Raw genomic sequence first — 20352 nt, forward strand, 5'->3', positions numbered from 1 at the left:
ATGATAAAGATATGAGTGAACCTCTGATGGACATTGGACAATTTAGAGAGAATCCACTATTCGTCATCGATTGTTCCCATCAACCGAATGCAACAAAATCATCAACTATTGATATAAAGATTGAGTTTGAGACGAGGAAGACCAAGTTTCCAGACAACACTAAAGTATATGCATTAATTTTGCATGATACAGTTTTAACATACAATGCATTGGATGGTTCAGTTCATAGCAGATATTGACACTTTTTTTTCACTCTATCATGTACTGTTTTATGATCTTTTTTTTTTTTATTTGTAACTGACTTATATCATGTATTGTATTTCATCAGATTTAAATAAATAAAACATGAAAATAATACAAAGTTTTTTATTTGACATTATTTATGATTCACAGGAACATACAGACTATCTAAAATAACTTCTTCCTCATAATCATCATTTTCGCGACCATCTTCAATTTCCTCTCGATTTTCATCATTCAATTCAAAGTGATGAATAATCCATTCTGGCAAGTATGGTTGGAGGCTATACAGGAATCTTCTTAGGTTCAGTTCAATCATAACCTCACAAAGTTGCCACAATTCCAATTCATTATCCAAAAATTTGTTGCAAACTTCTGCACCACTCCAATAGTTCTCAGCATCACGAAGGCATAATTCGATTTGTTTTTCATCATAGCATACACTCATATCATAAACGCTTGCATGTTCGGCTCCATCACCCAACACCTTCAATTTAGACGACAAATGTTGAACCGATGATTTGAGATCTACAATATCGACCCAATCTTGACTTGCGTACTGCATCCACATCTTTAAATGGTGGAACTGAAATCGAACAAAAAAAAAACAATAAGCAACCTCCAATTTTTCAGTGATATAATACTCACATTCCCATTTTACTTGTAGTTACAAAGTGAGTGTATTCAACTAAGTTAGTAATGTTTATATTTCCATATAATTATCATCTAATATATGAATATTAATAAAACAATAAGAAATTCATTATAATTACTATTATTATTCAATCATATTGAATTTGACTAGAGTTATCGTTTTCACACCAAAAAAACTTTGTAAGCTATGACCTAAAGAAATTCACTATAAATTATTACTATTATTCAATCATATTGAATTTGACTAGAGATCGCGTTTTCATGCCAGCAAAACTTTGTTGGCTCTGTCCTAAATACATCATCGTATATTTACCACCTGATGAGTTGATACAAGATATATCGTCATCACTGAATTGCAACGAAATACGTTTTGGTAGCCATGTTTTAAATAATTTATCATTGCTCACATCTTGCAAAGTTAATAAAATTGATTTACCAAATCGTGTAGAATAAGTTGACATATTTTTAATTATGTACACTTCATCAATTGGCAATGATGATAAGGCCTTTTGCTCTAGTATTTCAACCTCCTGTACAATCAAATTATTAATTTTATTCAAGTCTACTTTTGAAACGGACATGATGAAAATATATATGAAAATATAAACAATTTCCAACAGACAAATACACTCACCGTCTTCCTTCTATTACGAACTGAATAACACTCTACCAATTGCTAACTGCTGCAGATATATTCGTCTACTGATTTCATAGTGTGCCAGGCATTTCTTTTATATTAAACAGTGTGAGTCACCCCCACCATGAAACCGTGAAAGATTCACATTGCTAGTTGCTATCCACTAGAGATGCCTGACGTCACAGCCAAGCCCATCTCCCAACTTGATGCGATAACAGTTGCCGGTACGAGCAAGCAGTGGTCGTTGCGGTCTCGGAGAGGGTAGACGCTAGGCAAACAGTCCTCGGCTGCCGTTGTGTCACCATCGATAGCGGGGCTAGAGCGAACCTTCATCGCTTCAGGAGAGGTGAGGGCAGACCGATGAATACGCATTACTCTGCCACACGTCGTGGAGTGAACATGTCGCTCTCTAGCCGTTGAACGGTTATTGCTGTGACGTCACTCCACTACTAACTTGGTGCCCTAACACCGATGGAGCATTTATTACTTGGAGGATCTTCGAAGTATGCAGACGTATGTTTGTACATAGACAAACAAGCACATGATGAAACCCTGTACCGTGCATTCTCCTACACACACACATAAACACACAAAATCTCATATGAAAAAAAAATCTGAACGATCCATGCACCAGACACTTCAAGGTCACAATGCCTTGACTTCACTGCACAACAAAAAAACTTCACCAAACAACAACCAATAAAAAAAGCAATTAATACGTCATAGTGGTGGGGGGAGGCCGAGAATCAGCTGTAAACAACTACTAATCAGCTCCCCCTCAAAATGGATCCATAAGCCATCAAATCAACAGATCCATTCGACGTTAACAAACTGCTCTGTCCAATCCCAAAGACCTAGAAGACAACGTTACCCAGAAAACTTTCATTCCCTACATTAAGGATGTAACTGACAAAATTGGCTAAATTCTCAAATAACAGGACATAAAAACGATATTCACCGGTAACATACAAATTTCCACATCCCTCCTTTCCCACAAGGACAAAATTGTCACTAAATCCCAGGGTACCTATATATGCAATTCTATGCTCCAATTGAGATAGAACATATGTAGGCCAGATCGACAGACGTGTAACAAGTAGAGTATACGAACATCAACTTGCTGTCCGAAAGTCAGACCCATCCTCAGCTAAAACACTAAAAGCTCGAATAATTCGTGAGGCCATCGAAATCGAGAAGCGACCTTTCTGCCTGAACAAACGTGATGACGGTCAGGAACTTTCAACTGCCAAGAAACCCTTAATTTTCTGATGCTCACCCCCCAACAAAACGTCCGGTGATGGTAATCACCCGAAGCCCTGCCCCACATTTCCACTTCAGTAGCTTCCGTCGATATAAATACCACCGACACCTCAGTTCAATCTAAGGAGTAGGCAGATTGAGTCTGTAGAGAGAACTCATGACGAGACCTGGGGAGTAGGCAGATTGAGGCCCAGGCGTCAAGTTCCATCTAATTATTGAAAATGGCTCCAAAATGGGAGGCGAAACGTTAAACTCAAAACTCCAGATGCGGTTCAACCCGAACTCAAGGCGTTGTAGTTTGAAAAAAAAATTATACTTATAAAATATCATAAATTTCCTCACACTGATTTGGTTGGAATTTGCTACAGTTATTTGACGTAATGAGGTGCTTATTTAGCTTGAACTAGATTGAATTTATTAGATCCAGTGGCGTCTCAGTGGGCACCACAGCCAACAATATTGAAAAAAAAGAACGCTTCTGATTTTTTGTAGTTTTTTATTTATTTAGATTAAGCAACTGGAAGTACAACTTTCTCGTCGCTTCACATCCAGCTTCATTTTCGAAAAAAAACTGTCTATGGATAACAAATAAAAACCCAAAGTAAATAATAAACAATTTCGATCTTGAAGTAGATAAACAAAATTTCCACCTTCTGATGGAATACACGACTGCAATCAATTTATCATTGACTATCTGACACGTTCAAAAATTCCTGGAGTATTTCTTATGACTATGCAATTGTCAATTATTCGTTTCCTCAAGTCATTCACATCTAGTATAAGAGTTTTATGAACAAGAGCCTTCAGATGACGCCCATAAATGGAAATCTAGAGGATTCATATCAGGACTGCGAGCTGGCAAATTTTGAGATTCTGCACGTCCAATCTAGCGAAAAGGGTAGGTGATATCGAGATGATGAAGAGCAAGAACACTAAAATGAGCTGGGGCCCCGTCGTGCATAAACCACCAAATTGGGTGAACTATCTCACAAAAAAAGTCCGCATAGGATTAACCTGTTGATCTTGCTAGTAGATAAAATGGACCAATTAGGTAGTCACCAACCATTTCTATACCCAGCAAAAATTGTTGTCGAAAATAACTTTCTCTAATAATTTGGGGATTTTCATCGGCCCAAAAATGGTCATTGTGAAAGTTCATAATAGCATCTCGTGAAAAATTTGCTTTGTCCGTAAATAACATATTGGGTGGAAAAATTGTGTGCCAACATAAAGATCAACCACCTACAAGACATTATTCTTGGGTGAAAATCTCGAGGCAGTATAGCTTGGACCCGCTGTATGTGATTTGGGTATAGGACGTTTCTTTTCACAACTGTCCATACGGTTTTTGGGCTGACTTCCAGCTGCAGTGCAACCTGTCTGGTACTATATGAAAAATCTTCTTCTATCTCATCAAGTATAGCTTCTTCTAGTTCAGGCGTTTCTGGTCTTTCACCACCTATATTTTTATTGAAACTCCCAGTTTCACATAATCTTACATTTAGCATTCTAAATGTTTTGGCACATGGAATTACTCTGTTAAGATATCTGTCCATCTGTCCATTTTGCTAATCCATAAATAAAGTGCATGTCAACCGATTCAACGTTAAGGAGTATTCATTATGGAATCACTGCTAATTGACAACTCTGACTTTCACTGATATGCCAACACTATCTCCAAAACAGGTGTTCATAATATGTAAAGTGGCTAGGTATGAAGAAAATAGAAGCGACAAAAAAGTTGTATTTTTAGATGAATAATTCAAAAAAGTAAAAAGTTACAACAAGTCAGTGGCGTACTTTTTTCTCCTAATATTGTTGGATCTGGTTCCCACCGAGACTCCACTGGACCTAATAATTTCAATCTAGTCATTGCTATATAAGCGCCTTCATGCTTCAAATAACTATAGCATATTTCAACCAATTCGGTGTGAGGATATTTATGATATTTTATAAATATCGCTTTTTTCTACTCAAAGCCCTATATCTCAGAAACGAAGCAACTCCAGACATATGTTTGTGCGAACTTTGTTCCTTAAAATGATAAAACGACCTAACGAATCACCCTCTGAAGTTTCGTACCGTAGTTGGGAAAAAAATATAAAAATAAAATTTTCAAAGAGGAGAAAATTTTTAAAAAAAGTTGGTTGGAGTAACAACAGATTTTCACATATTTTTCAACATATTCCGTAGATTGCATTTCCGTGAGACTCCTCAAGCTTTTCCTTCATGTTGAGTTCAAAAATGCAGTAATGGTATCGCCTGACACCACTAATGATACCTGTACTTCTTACCGTTTTCTAGATCCCCGTGTATCGACTCAAATTTCATTCGCCCGGTATATATCGCGAATCACAAAACCTGAATAACTGTTAACCATATTGTGAAAATAGAGAAGGCAAAATTTATATAGGAATAAACTTGGTTGATGAAAGGATTTTTTTCAGGGGAGAATAATTTTTGGGAAATAAAGCTTTTTGCTTTCTACTTCTCCATCAGTCTGGCTGTTATTAACTAACCGTATGAATGTGTATCATAATGTCATCATTACAAAAGCAGATTTTTCTCATCCGGTGACATGAAGTCTTAATGTTGTGGAAGAAATGAGTGTTTCCTCTTTGAATCTTATCCAAAACGGTGCTGATGAGGTGATACCTGTCTCGTTCCAAAATTCCCAAGTACACAAATGAAGATGAAATTTTATATCAATATTTTTCCTAAAGAATGATAACTGTTTCAATCCCATGACGATTATTTTCAGAACAAACCAATAGGAAAAGGTTATATCCATTTAACTAGTTGTTCTGAAAAGGTTTTTTGTTCTAGTTTGTATTTGAAATGAATTTCAGTGTATTTATATTATATTTATGAAGAGTTCTGAATGAAGTGATTTCCTTTCATTTCTTCTTCCTTTCTTCGGAAGTTTCCCACATTTTTTGATGATGAAGAAGTAGAAAGCCATAAAGCTTTATCCAAAAGAGGTAACTAAGCACACATACTCACAATACTCGTGAATATCCAATACCAAAACTATTCAACTCACTTCCCTAAACAATACGAAATCACTTGAGAAAAAATACCGGCTTATATAAAGAGCCAGCAAAACAATAATCTACAATTTATTCGGATAAAGACACTTGTTATTCATTCAATAATATTTTTATCATATCATCGCTATTTGTTGAGCTTATTTTTTCATCCTTCATTCATTGTTTTGTTTACTGTTTTATTGATATTTGTATTACTGGAACAGATATAAAATGTAAAGTCTAGATATATTCATATCATTTTTATACCATACAAATATTAATTTTTCTGGATTGATCGATAATAATAATGAATATATTTGGTTAGAACAATAGCACTAGAGAAAATGGCCTATCAAAAAATAGAGTTAGCACCAGTTTGCACCCGAATAGGGGTGGGAAAAATACTTTCTTCCACTCAAACAACCGAACTAAATCATTACAGTATATGACAACTCAACGTACTGCAAGAAAACAATCAAATTTACATGTCATAGAAGACTACAGTATACTTCAATTAGCTCTGAAGTAATTTGTGTAATTCATGACTTGTATATTTAGTGGAAATTCATAATAACTTCAATGAAGTGAATGAAAACACTTCTGCCTAATTTCCACTAATTATTTTATTTTTACGACCTATTTCATTATCAAGTATAAAATCTAACTGAAATCTAAAAACGACGTTATATAGGGAGTTTGTAGATGAGCTGGATGGGAAGGTAACTAAATGAACAGGGATGTCAAATAAGAAAATTCACACAGAAGATTATAGAAATTGCCGGGTTTATCAAACTTATAAATTCAAGAGTGGAAACCTACATAAATCAAGTTGCTCGTTCAGGTTTATATATTTCGGATTTTCAATTGATTTATTAATTTCCATGGCTTCCAACAGATTCATGTGTGTGTGAGATTTTGAGATTATCTTCACTTATCTTTTGTTTTGAATCTTGCAGTTGTTCATAGATCGTATAGATTATTTGTACAAACAGATGTGTTCACGGAGCCTTACGTCAATATTTCTACCGGTTTGGCCTGTATTTCCTGCAGAGCATTCCCCACATTCTATTCTATATATACCTGATTTTTTTTCATTCTATCTTGTTTGGGTTTTGCATTGAACAGAATTCTCTATAAATTATTATTACTAATGAAAGCTGTTGTTATTTTGTATTTAGAAAAATAATTTTGAATATTTTCTGAAAGTTCACCTGAATGATTAATGCTACAATATTTACATGTATTATGTTCTCTGATAGAATAGAATAGAATAGAATAGACATATACTTTATTGTCCAAGAATATACAATCTTATTGCCAAAGCTTGTTACAAAATCTGGTATATATAGCACTTCAAAGAATAAGAGAGAAGAAACAATTCAAAAACACAAATACACATAAACACACTTTGAGCAAAACTAAATTCACATATCTAATAGATGAAATATAACAATAAAAAATAAAATTCAACAAATTGTAGACAAAATAGTTTGTATAGTCCCTTTCAAAAGATGTAAATAACAAATATATACAATTTGAACATAAGTTCACGTGCCATGGCAATAAAATAATATATATCCCAGTATAAAATATAATTTAAAGTATAGGTGTCAATATAAACAACAAAAAACACCTATATTAAATCACAGCAAAGTTCCATTGTAATATTCATCAAGATTGTAGTACGCTTTAGTTGCAAGGGCATCTGTAACAAGATTTCTGAACTTTTAATAGCTTTTTTCCTTTCTAATTTCGTAAGGTATGTGATTATACAGCTTTTTTTACTTTCATAAATTGAAGAATAATTTGTCTGGCTTGTTTTTAGAACAGGACGATGTATTTTATTTTCAGTTACTTGCCGGGTTATGTAATTTGTAGGTTCCGGAGTTCCAACCATGTTATGTTTTTTGTAAATCAGGCAAACAGTTTCAAGTATGAAAATACAAGTAACAGTGAGAATTTTTTCTCTCAAAAATAATGGTCTGCATGACTCACGTACTCTCACCTTGCATAAGTATGTAACCGCTCGCTTTTGCAAAACAAACAATGAATGAAAAAGTTGTTGACTGCAAAATCCCCAGAAGGCAACACCATATCTCAGGTGGGACTCGATCAGGGAATGATATACCATTTTTGTTGTGGATGAACTCAGTTCATTTGAAACTATTCGAAGTGCATCACATCCTGATGCCAATTTTTTATTCAAAGCTGAAATATGTTGATCAAACTTTAATTTGTTATCCATGAAGATTCCCAGGAATTTGAAATGCTTTTTATTCCCAAGAATTTGTATATTCAAGTATACATTATTAATATTACATCTGAAGATGAGTCGGTTTGTTTTTTCAATATCAAAGCACAAGTAGTTTGCGTCACACCATTCTTTCACAACTTCTAAATCACTAGAGATAGTTTCTTTCATATTAGAAATATTTTTTCCGTGCCAAAGGAGCGTGGTGTCATCCGCAAAGATGGTAAAACTTTCTTGAATTGCGAGAGTCATCAGGTCATTTACATAAATAAGGAAAATAATCGGGCCTGGTACTGATCCTTGTGGTACGCCCCATAAGATATCCTTCGTGTGTGATAGTTTTTCGTTTGATCTTACTAACTATTTTCTATCACTTAAGTAAGACCTGAACCAGTCATTACACACTCCTCTCAAGCCATAGTAGTTCAACTTTTGCAAAAGAAGTTCATTATTTACACAATCAGAAGCTTTGGAGAAATCGCAGAATACTGCAGCTACGACCTCACCATTGTTGAGATGTGTGTAGACATGTTCAAGAAAAGAAAAGATTGCATCATTTGTGCCTTTTACCTTCTGAAAGCCAAATTGACAGTTGGTTAATATATTGTATTTATACAGAAAAGCTAATACCCTTTTTTTCACCAGTTTTTCTATGATTTTTGAGAGTGTTGAGAGCATGGAGATAGGTCTGAAGTTATTTGGATCTTCTGCATTACCACCTTTGAAAATAGGAATCACAAGAGCTGTTTTTAGACACGAAGGGAAATTTCCAAGGGAAAAGGATTTATTTATAGCCATCACTAGTGTATTCAAAGCGGAATCGGGAAGGTTATTCAAAATTTTTACTGAAATTTCATCAATGTCTGTTGCATTTTTGTTTTTATTTTCTTGCAAGTATGAACCAATTTCCAATACGACGTTCCATCTATTGGGTTCCATCTTCATTTATTTTTTCGAAACGGGTATCTAGTTTTTATCATCAATTTCGATAGCCACTGTCATGAAAAATGTAGTCATGTATCACAACACCTAGAAGGCATATACAGGGTGTCTCTGGACTTCCTCTTTTCCTCTCGGAAATTTATAGATGGATTCAAAATATCACCAGTTCTTCATATAACTTTTGTTCCTAAAATTCTTCGTTACCAAGTTATGCGCCCTCAAAGTTACAAAATGAAAAGTGTTTTTCTTTGATAACTGTTCAAGTGAATATTCAAAATTAACCCAATTTTGGTGTTGACTGAACAAATGAATTGCTTTGATGAGCTTTCATGCAGGAGTCAGATGTTGTGCTACAAAGTCAGGAACGGACTACCCCCAATGGTCCACACCCCAAAACTTTGAAATGACACATATTTCTCAATATTTTCCAACAAAATCATGTTACTTAGACAATTTTCTGAAGAAAAGTACTTGTGTGGAAAATCGATCGGAGCAACGATTTTTCATAAAAATGCACGACATCCAACCTGAGATGTCTACCCTTATTCGAAATGATTTTGATTAAAAATAAAAATGATAGGTAAAATGTTCATAACAAAATTTTTATGATGCAAATACGTAAACTCAACGAAACTCATGGTGTAAATTTGAAGTGCAAGCCTCAAGAGCAAACAGAAATGAAAAATCCACTACAAAGCCTGTCCAATATGACCCCCTTCTCTCTCAATACATTAGTCTGCGAAGACACCTTCGTTTGGATAGGTGTAGCGTAAGCAAGGCTTTTTAGATACCTCCACAGAAAGAAACCCAATGGATTCAAATCCGGGGACCGCCGTGGCAATGCATATGGCCCACCTCTATCAATCCATAGAATTACAACAAATGGGAAAAAAACAAGAACAAAATATATTGAGATAACAGAAGACTCAGGAAATAGACAAAAATTATAAATAGGTAATAAAATGGTGAGAAGAATTGAAGATCGAATAACCTATTATGTGAGGAGTGATCAAGAAATTCAGTAAATAGGTAAAAGAATAGAAAATCCGATTCAATTCAAACAAACCAAGTTAATGTCTTCGGACAGAAATGTTCTTGAAAACGCACACACATATTCACACATGGCAAGCCGACGCCACCAACGCATAAATCTCTCAATAATGTTTTTGGTGCGTTTTTTGTCTGTTTGAATTTTTATCGTTTCTATCACTTTCCCAAAATTTTCGTATTCGGAAACTATTCTGCATACGTGATGAAGTGTAAACAGTTATTGTCTGCCAAATAAAAAATATTTGCAAGTAGTCTTTGTTATTGTACGAAACATAATATACATTGCAGTTTGTCCAAGTACTGCTATTTCCTAAGCATCATTTGGTACTAGATCCTCACCCATTCTATTTTCATTTCATTTTCGTTCAAACCGATAAAATTTGGCATTTTTTTTACCAAATCGTCACAAAATTTCTAGAAAAATATTTACTAAGATGCCGCTAGTAATATCAATACCAATTTCCACATTTATCACCCGTTCCGTAATTAAGTATCTTATAACTGATGATTCAAAAGATAATTGAATGTTTTTCAAATACAACTCACTAAACAGACCTACCTGAATCTTTTCAGCAAACAAAAACCCGATGTTTGGGTTAATACATTACGTTTTCATTTAAAATTTATTTAATTTTTGCATTTTCCGAAAAGCCTATTGTTTCAATTTTATTGAATTGAATGTACCTTTCTAACAAACAAATTTTCCGTGTTTTTGAATTTTTGCAATCGTTTTGGAAACAATATGGTCTGGAGTTGATAATGGTGACATTTGGTATTTGATACGACTTTGCCGTAATAGCAGAAAAAAGGGAATGGAAGGCTTCGGCTTTTCACTTATCCATCTAATTTTGAAAATCAACTCTATGCAAAGATATGTTCATCACACAAAGAAGTAACTTTCAGGTACAAACTAGTAAAAAAGTCCTCTTGAAACAGCAATCTCTGCGATGATTTATCATACGCAGATATTGAATACTGCCTTCTGATTAGTTGTAATTGTATGGAACATTTGATAAAAGCCATTATTATCGTAGTGTGCGCTGATCAGGCCCTATCCCCCGAAGCTCCGATACATTCGGGAGGGCACGCCAGCATTATCAACCAACGACCACTTCCCACACCGTGGGGTAAGTGATCATTGGGTCCAAAAATAATGTGCCCTGAGCAAGCGCAGCCAAGCCAAGAATGACAGATTTCTGTCTTACTTCGGCAAACTGGTATTATTTCAAGATTTGAGAGTGGAGAGGACATCATTCCACCAAGGACTCGATATTTTATCCGTTTTTCCTCCTCTTTTTGGACGATATTCGTCTCTCCAGCAGCTGAAAACTCCACGACAAATATCGTTTTGCTCTGGTGGTCTTGAAGGACTACATCAGGCTTATTTTCTTGTATGAGCCTGAGGGTGAGGAACGAATAATTTCAATAAATTCGGCACTTCTTGTTCCCCACAATGGATTCAATATCCCCCGGAGCGTAGGGCAACACCGTTGTCTACTCAATACCGTAAGAGGGCCGTAGCCCACTCGACCTGACGAAAGCGAAAGTCAGGCGCTTTGATGAGCCAAGATCTCCAATGTTATTGAAGAAGACCCCTTGTGTTTCCGCAGAAGTGAGGTGATCTCTGCGGCTTTCATATGGGCTTTTTGCTGAACGAGTTCCAACTCGGTGACAGAGTTTTGGTCACCTCATTCAGTGTCGAAAACTAAGCCGAGTTCATCAGCTGTTCGGGCAGCTGCCCTGAAGAGAAATGCTCCAATTCCTGCTGTCTCATGGTCACAGGAATCCGACCTCCTGATGTCTTTACAGTACCATTCTGTCATGTGGACTCTCCAAACTCAAAAGTCCACGGTCTCCCTGTTATCGGGGGAAGTACAACCATGGAACGGACGATTTGGGATGCAAACTCCTATAGAGATGCCTCATTTTTCTGTCTTTACATTAAGTTGATACAGCTCCTCCCGAGTCCACTTCACTACTCCAAACGAGTAGAGTAGGAGTGGAACGACAAGCATATTTGTTGCAGCAACTCTGTCATTCCCCGACAGTTCCGATGACCAGATCTGTCGAAGTTTGTGCTGATACTTGCCGCGGAGAGAGTTTTTCACTGTTGTCACCTCTTGTGAGTGGCGTTGTTCCACCCCGAGGTAAGTATACGTCTCTCCGGCATCCAAATGATGTAAGATGCTACGAGCTGCACATCCTCTCCGTAGTCCCCGCATCGTCCTCTTTTGCACCACCCTCAAGGACTGATGGAGATTCTTCTCTCTAGATGCATAAAGTTCAAGATCATCCATATAAAACAAATGGATGACCTTGTGCCATCGGTTTCCGATGGTGCCACAGTTATACCATCGAGTATTTCTGAGCGTAACGGATAATGGCAATAATGAGATGCAGAAGAGAAGGGGGACTGAGGGAATCGCCCTGAAATACACCCCTTCTGAAAGTGACCCACCCTGTTTGGACTCTGGCTTGCCGAAAATCAGATGTTGACCAGTGAGGATGACAGTGTTCCATGTGAGTGAAATTTCAACTGTTTCATTTGCTATATTGTAATGCTATGTTAATGATATCTGATTTTGGAATAGAAAGTGTTCTATAGCATCAAATGTGCTATAGATTCTGAGATTTTCAATTAAAAGTTTACGATACCAAAATACGTGTTTTACTATACAGTAGCTTTCTGAGGCATATTCATACTCGTACCTCATTCCCTTATAGAGTATGTCCAATCAGACATTCACAATCATCTCAAAAAAATTCAGGGAAACTGATTAGGCTTGAAATATCGATGCAAAACCCACTACATTTCAAATTCAAGCATATCTTTTGAAAAAGTGTTTTTATTCAATCCAGGATTTCATGAACCCACTCTCTGTCTATCTTTCAAGCATTTGTTTTCATTTGAAACGTTGTCCTATTTCTTAACTTTCAAATTTTAATTTATACCAATTTCATTATGATTGTATTGATGTTCTCTCTTTTCATTATCATTGTTAGGTACTAGTGATACCTTTTTGATTCATCATGAATATGAATTAAATGCTTGATATGATTAAATAAAGTATGTCTGTCTGCCTATTGCCTATAATGTACCTAGCATTTCCTATTCTACTTTAGATTCACATTATCCTCTCATATGGACCGCTAAATTGGAAATATCAGTAAACTGTCTTATCTTAGGTACACCGTTTCCATTGATGTACGTTTCCAACTTTCATTCCAATTGCATACTTAATTCGAAAAGTATCTATACCTATAAGCTTGTATATGGAATTCATTTACTTTAGAGATAAAATCCACCGAACAACAAAAATATAACTTGTGTTCTTAAAGTATTCTAGTTCAAATAAAATTAGATTGACTCACCTTTCAAGTTCGGAAACTACCAAACAATTGAAATACGCACACTAATCTCGCAAATACACTTTCGAAGTGATTCAATTCTTGACTATCAAAGGTCAGATATGAAAGAAAGTGCGGTCGAGAGCAAATCCTGATATAAAACGTATCAAGGATTAAAGGGTGGGTAAATTGTTTCTCGTGAAATTATATGAAAACGCTAGTTTAATAAAGACATCAGGACCGGTGAGAGGTATCTGTAACACCGAAACCTGATACTGGTTTTCTCGTAAGAGAATTTGCACTAGTTTTGCCAAGGAATGTATTTATATTCCAAGCGACCTTCCCAGAAACTGATAGTTTCGTTGTCACAGGAGATAGGCGAGTCTTTCAGTTTCTAAAGTGCCAACTTGCTTTTTGATGTCACTTCCTTAATGAATAGAATATATACAGGGTGTCCCACATAAAACTCTGCGAGCAAATATCTAAAAAATGAAAGAGAACATCCATATTTCGTGAATGCAGATAATTTTGGTGTCAAAGGGTCCTCTTATTTACGTAGAGATCCAGCAGTAGACATCATCCGTTAAGGCGTCGCGACACCGACGCCAATTTTTTTCAATAGTAACCCAGTATTTTCAATTGGTTTTTGAATTCTGCATTAAATTCTGAATTCAGCCTATAGCACACTTGTACTTTTCCTTGAATACTGATGAAAAAAGGCAATTTTATTGCGTATTATAAAGAGGGCCATGAATAAGTCAAAATGAATTCAATAATACGAGTTTGATAAAATGAATCCATCAGTTATGATTTCATTGTCTGTTCAATTTTATCTAGTTGCGTATTTCTGTACAAATCAAAATAAATGATTCAAATTACCAAAAAATATGTTACTTTGACGATAACTCGACTAACATGATGAAAACGAAATCAATCAGTGATAACAAGAATCATTTTAGTTAGTGTTCGAACTGACTTCCTTCACGTAGAATACACATATTGCATCTTTTTAGTAATTTCCGATTCGTGACAGCTAAAAGCGTCTCTCGCGTAATGGAAGCACAAACATTTGTGACACTATTTTTCAAATCCTCTACATTTTGTGGACGTCGCATATAAACTGAGTCTTTGATATATCGCCACGAAAAGAAATCTAGTGAAGTAATATCTGGACTTCGAGCTGACCATGGTATTAGACCCTTATTTCCAATCAATTTCTCATTAAAAGTATCATCCAAATATTGGGTAACTATTCTATTATTATGTGGAGGTGCCCCATCTTGTTGAAACCACATATTCAGTCGAGTTTGTATTGGTAAATTCTCCAAGAGATTCGGCAACACATGTTGTAGAAAAACCAAGTACCTCTCCCCATTGAAAATTCCTTCGAAAAAATGAGGTCATATCAAATATCATCAATGATTCCGCACCAAACATTAACTCCCCACACAGAGTGAAATCTCGTTTCTTGCACCCAATGAGGGTTCAAGTCAGACCAATAGTGACAATTATGTTTGTTTATCATACCGTTGTTATGGAAACGGCTTTCATCACTCCATAATATTTTTTTCAGAAACTAATCATCATCATGAATACGGGTGGACAACCATGCAATGAAGTTTAATCTTCTATCAGTATCTCCTGAATATGGGAATATATTTTAGTTATTAAAAATGAAACATGAAGATTATTACCTGGATGTAGTCCTTGAACCAAATGTACTTTGTATGGATGAAATTTGTTTTTTGACAAAATTCGTTGTATTGACGATTTCGAAATGTTACTATGCATTATTACTACTTGTCTGGTAGAACTATATGGTTTCAACACCATTTGACCTAGCACTACAACAGTGATTCTCATCAGTAGACGTTTTTGTTTTTTTTTTCGCTTTCGTTCATTAAAACCCCCATTTTGTGCCAAAGATTTGGCTAAGCCAGCGAATGTTTTGTCTGACGGTAATTTTCTGTCAGGATACCGATTAGCGTATATTGTCACTGCTTCTTTTGAATGTTTTCTTGCTTCACCATGAATACATATCATATCCAACTTTTTTGTATTTGAAATTTCAATTTAAATTGAAATCAATATGGGAATTTCTGCTACCGCAGTTGTCGGTTGATTGGTCAAACCACCAACACTGACATAAAAAATTGGCAAGTTGACTTGGGTGTCACACCAATAGGTGGTTCCACTTATGTTTTGCTTGCGTTTACGCAGCTATTTTTATCAAGTCCTTTCTTGGTTTTTTCTCATTTTGTCTTCAATCCAGGACCGCCTGCCCGGTACTGACGATGCCCAAAAGGCTGAAACAGCTGTATACCGGTGGCTCTTAAATTGAAATCAATATTGAGGAGGTGTACTTTTTTTACTTGAAAAAGGTGTGGGAATTAGGTTTTTGCATGAAAAGTACCAAAAGTTTACTGTCAAAAAAGTTAGGGCAATTTGAAATAAATAATGTCAGCGTACGCAGCGCCCTCTAGATGTTACATGAAAATTAATACGAATTTATGATTTCCCACGTCAAAAAAACCCCGGGTACCGAATTTTCGTGCAAATAACTTATTTTTTGCCAGAGTTATTCTCAAAAAGCGAACAAAAAAATTCAATTTCAACACCCCGTATCTCAGAAACGAAACATTTTCGGACACAAGTTCATACAGACTTTTTTTTAAATAACCTCAGGAATAGGTCACTTGAATATTTTAACGTATATATGTTACACCCTGTATAAGGTAAAATGGCAAAGTTGTAAAAAAAGTCAGCTCTATCAGCCAACACTTCTTCCAGTAGTTTCAACACTTTCTGCTTCATTTCATTGGAGAAATTGTTGTAATCCATATGGTGATTTTGACTATCCACCCTATAGCTCACAATTCTACACTTGAACGCTGTGCCTACAATTTTAACACCTTCCCCATAATGCACACATGCATTCGTTCTATGGTGCAAAGTTCTACGATGTACATTCATCTGATCACTTAAAATTGTCAAATTGCAGCACTGGCATGTCTGCATTACCGGAGGTGCTGGGGGGTTCAACCTCATCCTCTTCGGAGTTGATGCTTCTCCATCATTCTCAGTTGATGGTCCTCCATAATTCATCAACATACATGAATCGCGCTGATGACGACGCAGGTTGTCACTGCGTGTGAAATTTTTCCCACATTCGTTGCACATATACATTTTGTATGAAATTATATGAACCACAAGATTAGGAGGAGAATGCGAACTGAGTGAAACATTCACATCGCACTCCCGTTAAAAGTATTTCCCCCCACCACTACATGTTCAAGGTTATATGACATGCATATATATCAAGGTCGTAAGATGGTCTCCAAGGTTGAACCTCAAGGTCACATATTAGGAATAGCTTGAATTCTCAAGTTCAAATTTCATGTTTAAAGTTATACAGTATACACATAGCTCAAGGTTGATCTTAAAGTTAAAGCACAAGTTCAGAGTCATGTATTGAAGATATAATGAATAACGTGAAGATCATAGGATGTGCCATCTTTCAAGGTTTAACATCGAGGTCACGTATTGAGCAAGGATAAATCTCAAGGTCGAACCGCATGGTCATATTGAAAGTGCATAATGCAAGATCATGAGGTATCTTTCAAGACCAAACTTCAAGGTCACATATTGAGGAACATACTCAAATCTCATGGTCGACTTTTTCTCTTACAATTGTCTCAGGAATACGTCACTTGAATATTTTAACGTACTTATGTTACACCCTGTAGATAAATAATATTTTATTTAGTTATGAAAAATATATATCGAAATAAAACTTACCAAACATTCACATTTTTCAAAAATATTCAAAGCTCAACTTAGTGATGCTATTTTTCGAGGCATGAAGTGGGTGCCGTTTTAATTTTTTATCTCTGATTGGTTCAATAAGTCAGCTCGTCATCTGATCTGTTGTATTTGTTAATTATAAGCATAAACAGTGCAACTATGTATATTAATTGTTTTTCCCTTTTCAGATAACCAAATTGATTTGAAAAACTTGGCCGAAGATAATGATAAAAAAATTAATACCCTGTATAGGCACTAGAATTCAATTCTGTTGGAATTTGGAGCAGTACAAGAAAAAAACATTCAAGTTTTAGACTTAGAAAACATCCATATGGCAAATAATCAAATTTAATACTACATTAACTTGTTTCATTATAGTGAATATGAATATATTATTATTATGTTTTAGAGTTTGAAAATTTTCTGCTGCCACGTTTATCTTTTATTCATTTATATAATAAACGGGAAAACAGTATTCGTCGCATTTTTATTTTATATCCCCTATCCTAAAAGCAATAATTATATTTCACAATTCATCTAAAATGTAACTGAAAATGTAACAGAAAATCAAAAATTGATTCAGGTGGGTATAAATAGAAGATTACAAATACTGCTTTTCTATTGTATTCTTTTTCTATCACAATATTCTGACCAAATCAAATCAGGAAATTCGAAATCATAATCGAGTATCTATTACATAATTGTCACATTTTAGTGTCATATTGACGAGTAAAATATTCAAACTGGGATTGCATTACTCAATTTCAAAGTTATATTTTTAGTTTTTTCAGTCAACACAAAATTGCAAAATTTTCAAATTACCCGACATTAAAATGTAGCATTTATGAAACCAATACTAAATCCCAAATTTTAATTTTATAATTACATTCAAAAAATGAGAGGAAAGAAGACAAATTAAAGAAAAGTACTGTAATAGGACGAAATATAATCTGTCCTTTTCAAAAGAGAAAAAATTATTGTAATAGCATCAATACTTGTGTGAAGTGGAAAATCAATACAATTATTCTTGATATAAATATAAATATGTCGTAAAATATAATTTTCTTCCATGAAAAATATTAATTTCTTTCACTCAATGACAATTATTAAATGAAGTAATGAATAACCCTTATGTTGATAATAATTGGTGTAGTATCAAGAAGAAATATATACTTGATATGAATATATTCGAATATTTGAAAAAATAGTTTTTTTCTTCTACGAAGTATATTCAAATCTTAGAGTTGATTAAAGAAAAGAACACTTCTCATGCTAATAATAATTGATGTTCTAACAAAAAGAAAGCTATACTTAGAGGCAAAGTTTTAAATCTCAGAATAAGTATAAAACTACTCAAATTTCAAGTAAGTATATAGAAAGCATCAATAGAAAGTTAACTATACTTGCGGAATAGGAAGCTGAGAATATACTTGAAGTAACACGATTCATTCAGAAAGAAGAAAAAGGGAGGTTTCAGCTTTCTACATACAAAAAATTGGAATCTTTGGAAAAAAAGGAACAAAGCAATCAATTTTAAAAGTTAACGCTATACAAAAATGTGTATACCATACAAAGAATTAACTTTCAGGCACTCTCGAAACAGCTACTTTCATATAAACATTGGATTACACGAAAGAAGAATACTTTCGAATGAAATAGTTTTATACAAATACTAAATTATATGAAAAACATTTTTCATTATTCAGTATATGTTCTAAACCCCTTTCAATTAAAATAAGATTCCTATGGCTGGGATTTTTTCAAATAAGCGAAAGAATGTCATTATGTAGTGTCATTGAGGACATGAGTAGATTTGGTGCTGAAGTGGCGATAAGACAAGTGTCTTATGCCGAAACTTCAGATGTCTACCAGAGAGGATGACAGTGTTCCATGTGAGTGAAATTTTACCTCTTTCATTTTCTATATTGTAAAGCAATCCCGTGACCGATATCTGATCTAGTATGTTTTAGATTCTGAGATTTCCACTGATCATTTTATGAAACCAAAACACGTGTTTTACTATACAATAGCTTATTCATAGGTATATAGAGTATGTCCAATCAGACATTCACAATTATCTCAGCAAAACTAAAGGGAAACAGACAGCTGCTGAATAGGCTTGAAATGTCGATGCAAATTTCTCTAGATTTTGAATTTAGGCATATCGTTTTAAAAACTGTTTTTATTCAAACCAAGATTTCATGAACCCACACTCAATCATTTGTTTTCATTTTGAACGTTCTCATATTTCAAGTTTTCAAATTTTAATTTTTACTCATTTTATTTTGATTGTATTGATGTTCTCTCATTTCACCACTATTATCACTATTATTACTAGTGATACCTTTTTAACTCATCATAAATGTGAATATCAATAATATGACTGAATAAAGTCGGTCTGTCTATCTATTGCCTGTAATGTAGCTTTTACTATTCTACTTTACATTCATATTATCATCTCTTATGGACTGCTAAATATGGAAATATGATTAGTGAACTGTCTTATTTCACACCGTTTCCATTGATGTGCCTTTCTGACTTTTATTCCCATTGACATTATTCGATAAATACCCATATACGGTTTAATATGAAAGTCATTTACTTCAGAGATAAATCCACTGAACAACAAAAATATACTTGTTACAAAAATATTCTAGTTCAAAGAAAATTGAAGATGACTCACCTGTTCAGATTCGGAAACTACAAAACAATTGAAGTACGCACACTAATCTCGCAAAAGCACTGTCGAAGTGTTTCAATTCTTGATTATTAAAGGTCAGATAGGTATGAAAGAAAGTGCGGTCTAGAGCAAATCCTGATGTGAAACGTATCAAGGATAAAAGGGTGGGTGAATTGTTTTGCGTGAAATGATATGAGTACGCTAGTTTATTCAAGAATTATGGACCGGTGGGAGGTAACTGTAACACCGAAACCTGATATTGGTTTTGCTGCAAGAGAATTTGCACTAGTTTTTCCAAGGAATGTATTTATATATTCCGAACAACCTCCCAGAAACTAATAGTTTAGCTGTCACAGAAGATAGGCGAGTCTTTCAGTTTCTAAAGTACAAACTTGCTTTTTGATTTGACTTCCTTGACAAATATAATATGTGCATGTATTATGTCTTTCCGTTGACA

General features: G+C 34.7%; 1 protein-coding gene across 3 annotated transcripts in view; it reads right to left on the reverse strand.

Annotated features, from left to right (window-relative positions):
- Positions 1 to 20092, reverse strand: part of LOC111511993 (dopaminechrome tautomerase) — a 96445-nt gene extending 76353 nt beyond the window's left edge. The window contains exon 1 of one of the 3 annotated variants that reach the window (XM_023168077.2): positions 19899 to 20092. The gene's annotated coding sequence lies outside the window, so the exon portion shown is untranslated. Of the gene's footprint in view, positions 1 to 5790; positions 5927 to 19898 lie in introns of those variants that run through there. The other 2 variants (XM_023168080.2, XM_023168079.2) reach the window with 2 other exon arrangements.
- Between the last annotated feature and the right edge of the window lie 260 nt (positions 20093 to 20352).

Source organism: Leptinotarsa decemlineata, unplaced genomic scaffold (genome assembly GCF_025532065.1).
Source record: "Leptinotarsa decemlineata unplaced genomic scaffold, Ldec_3_MD MMD2_tig00078422_RagTag_RagTag, whole genome shotgun sequence".
Lineage (NCBI taxonomy): Eukaryota > Metazoa > Arthropoda > Insecta > Coleoptera > Chrysomelidae > Leptinotarsa > Leptinotarsa decemlineata.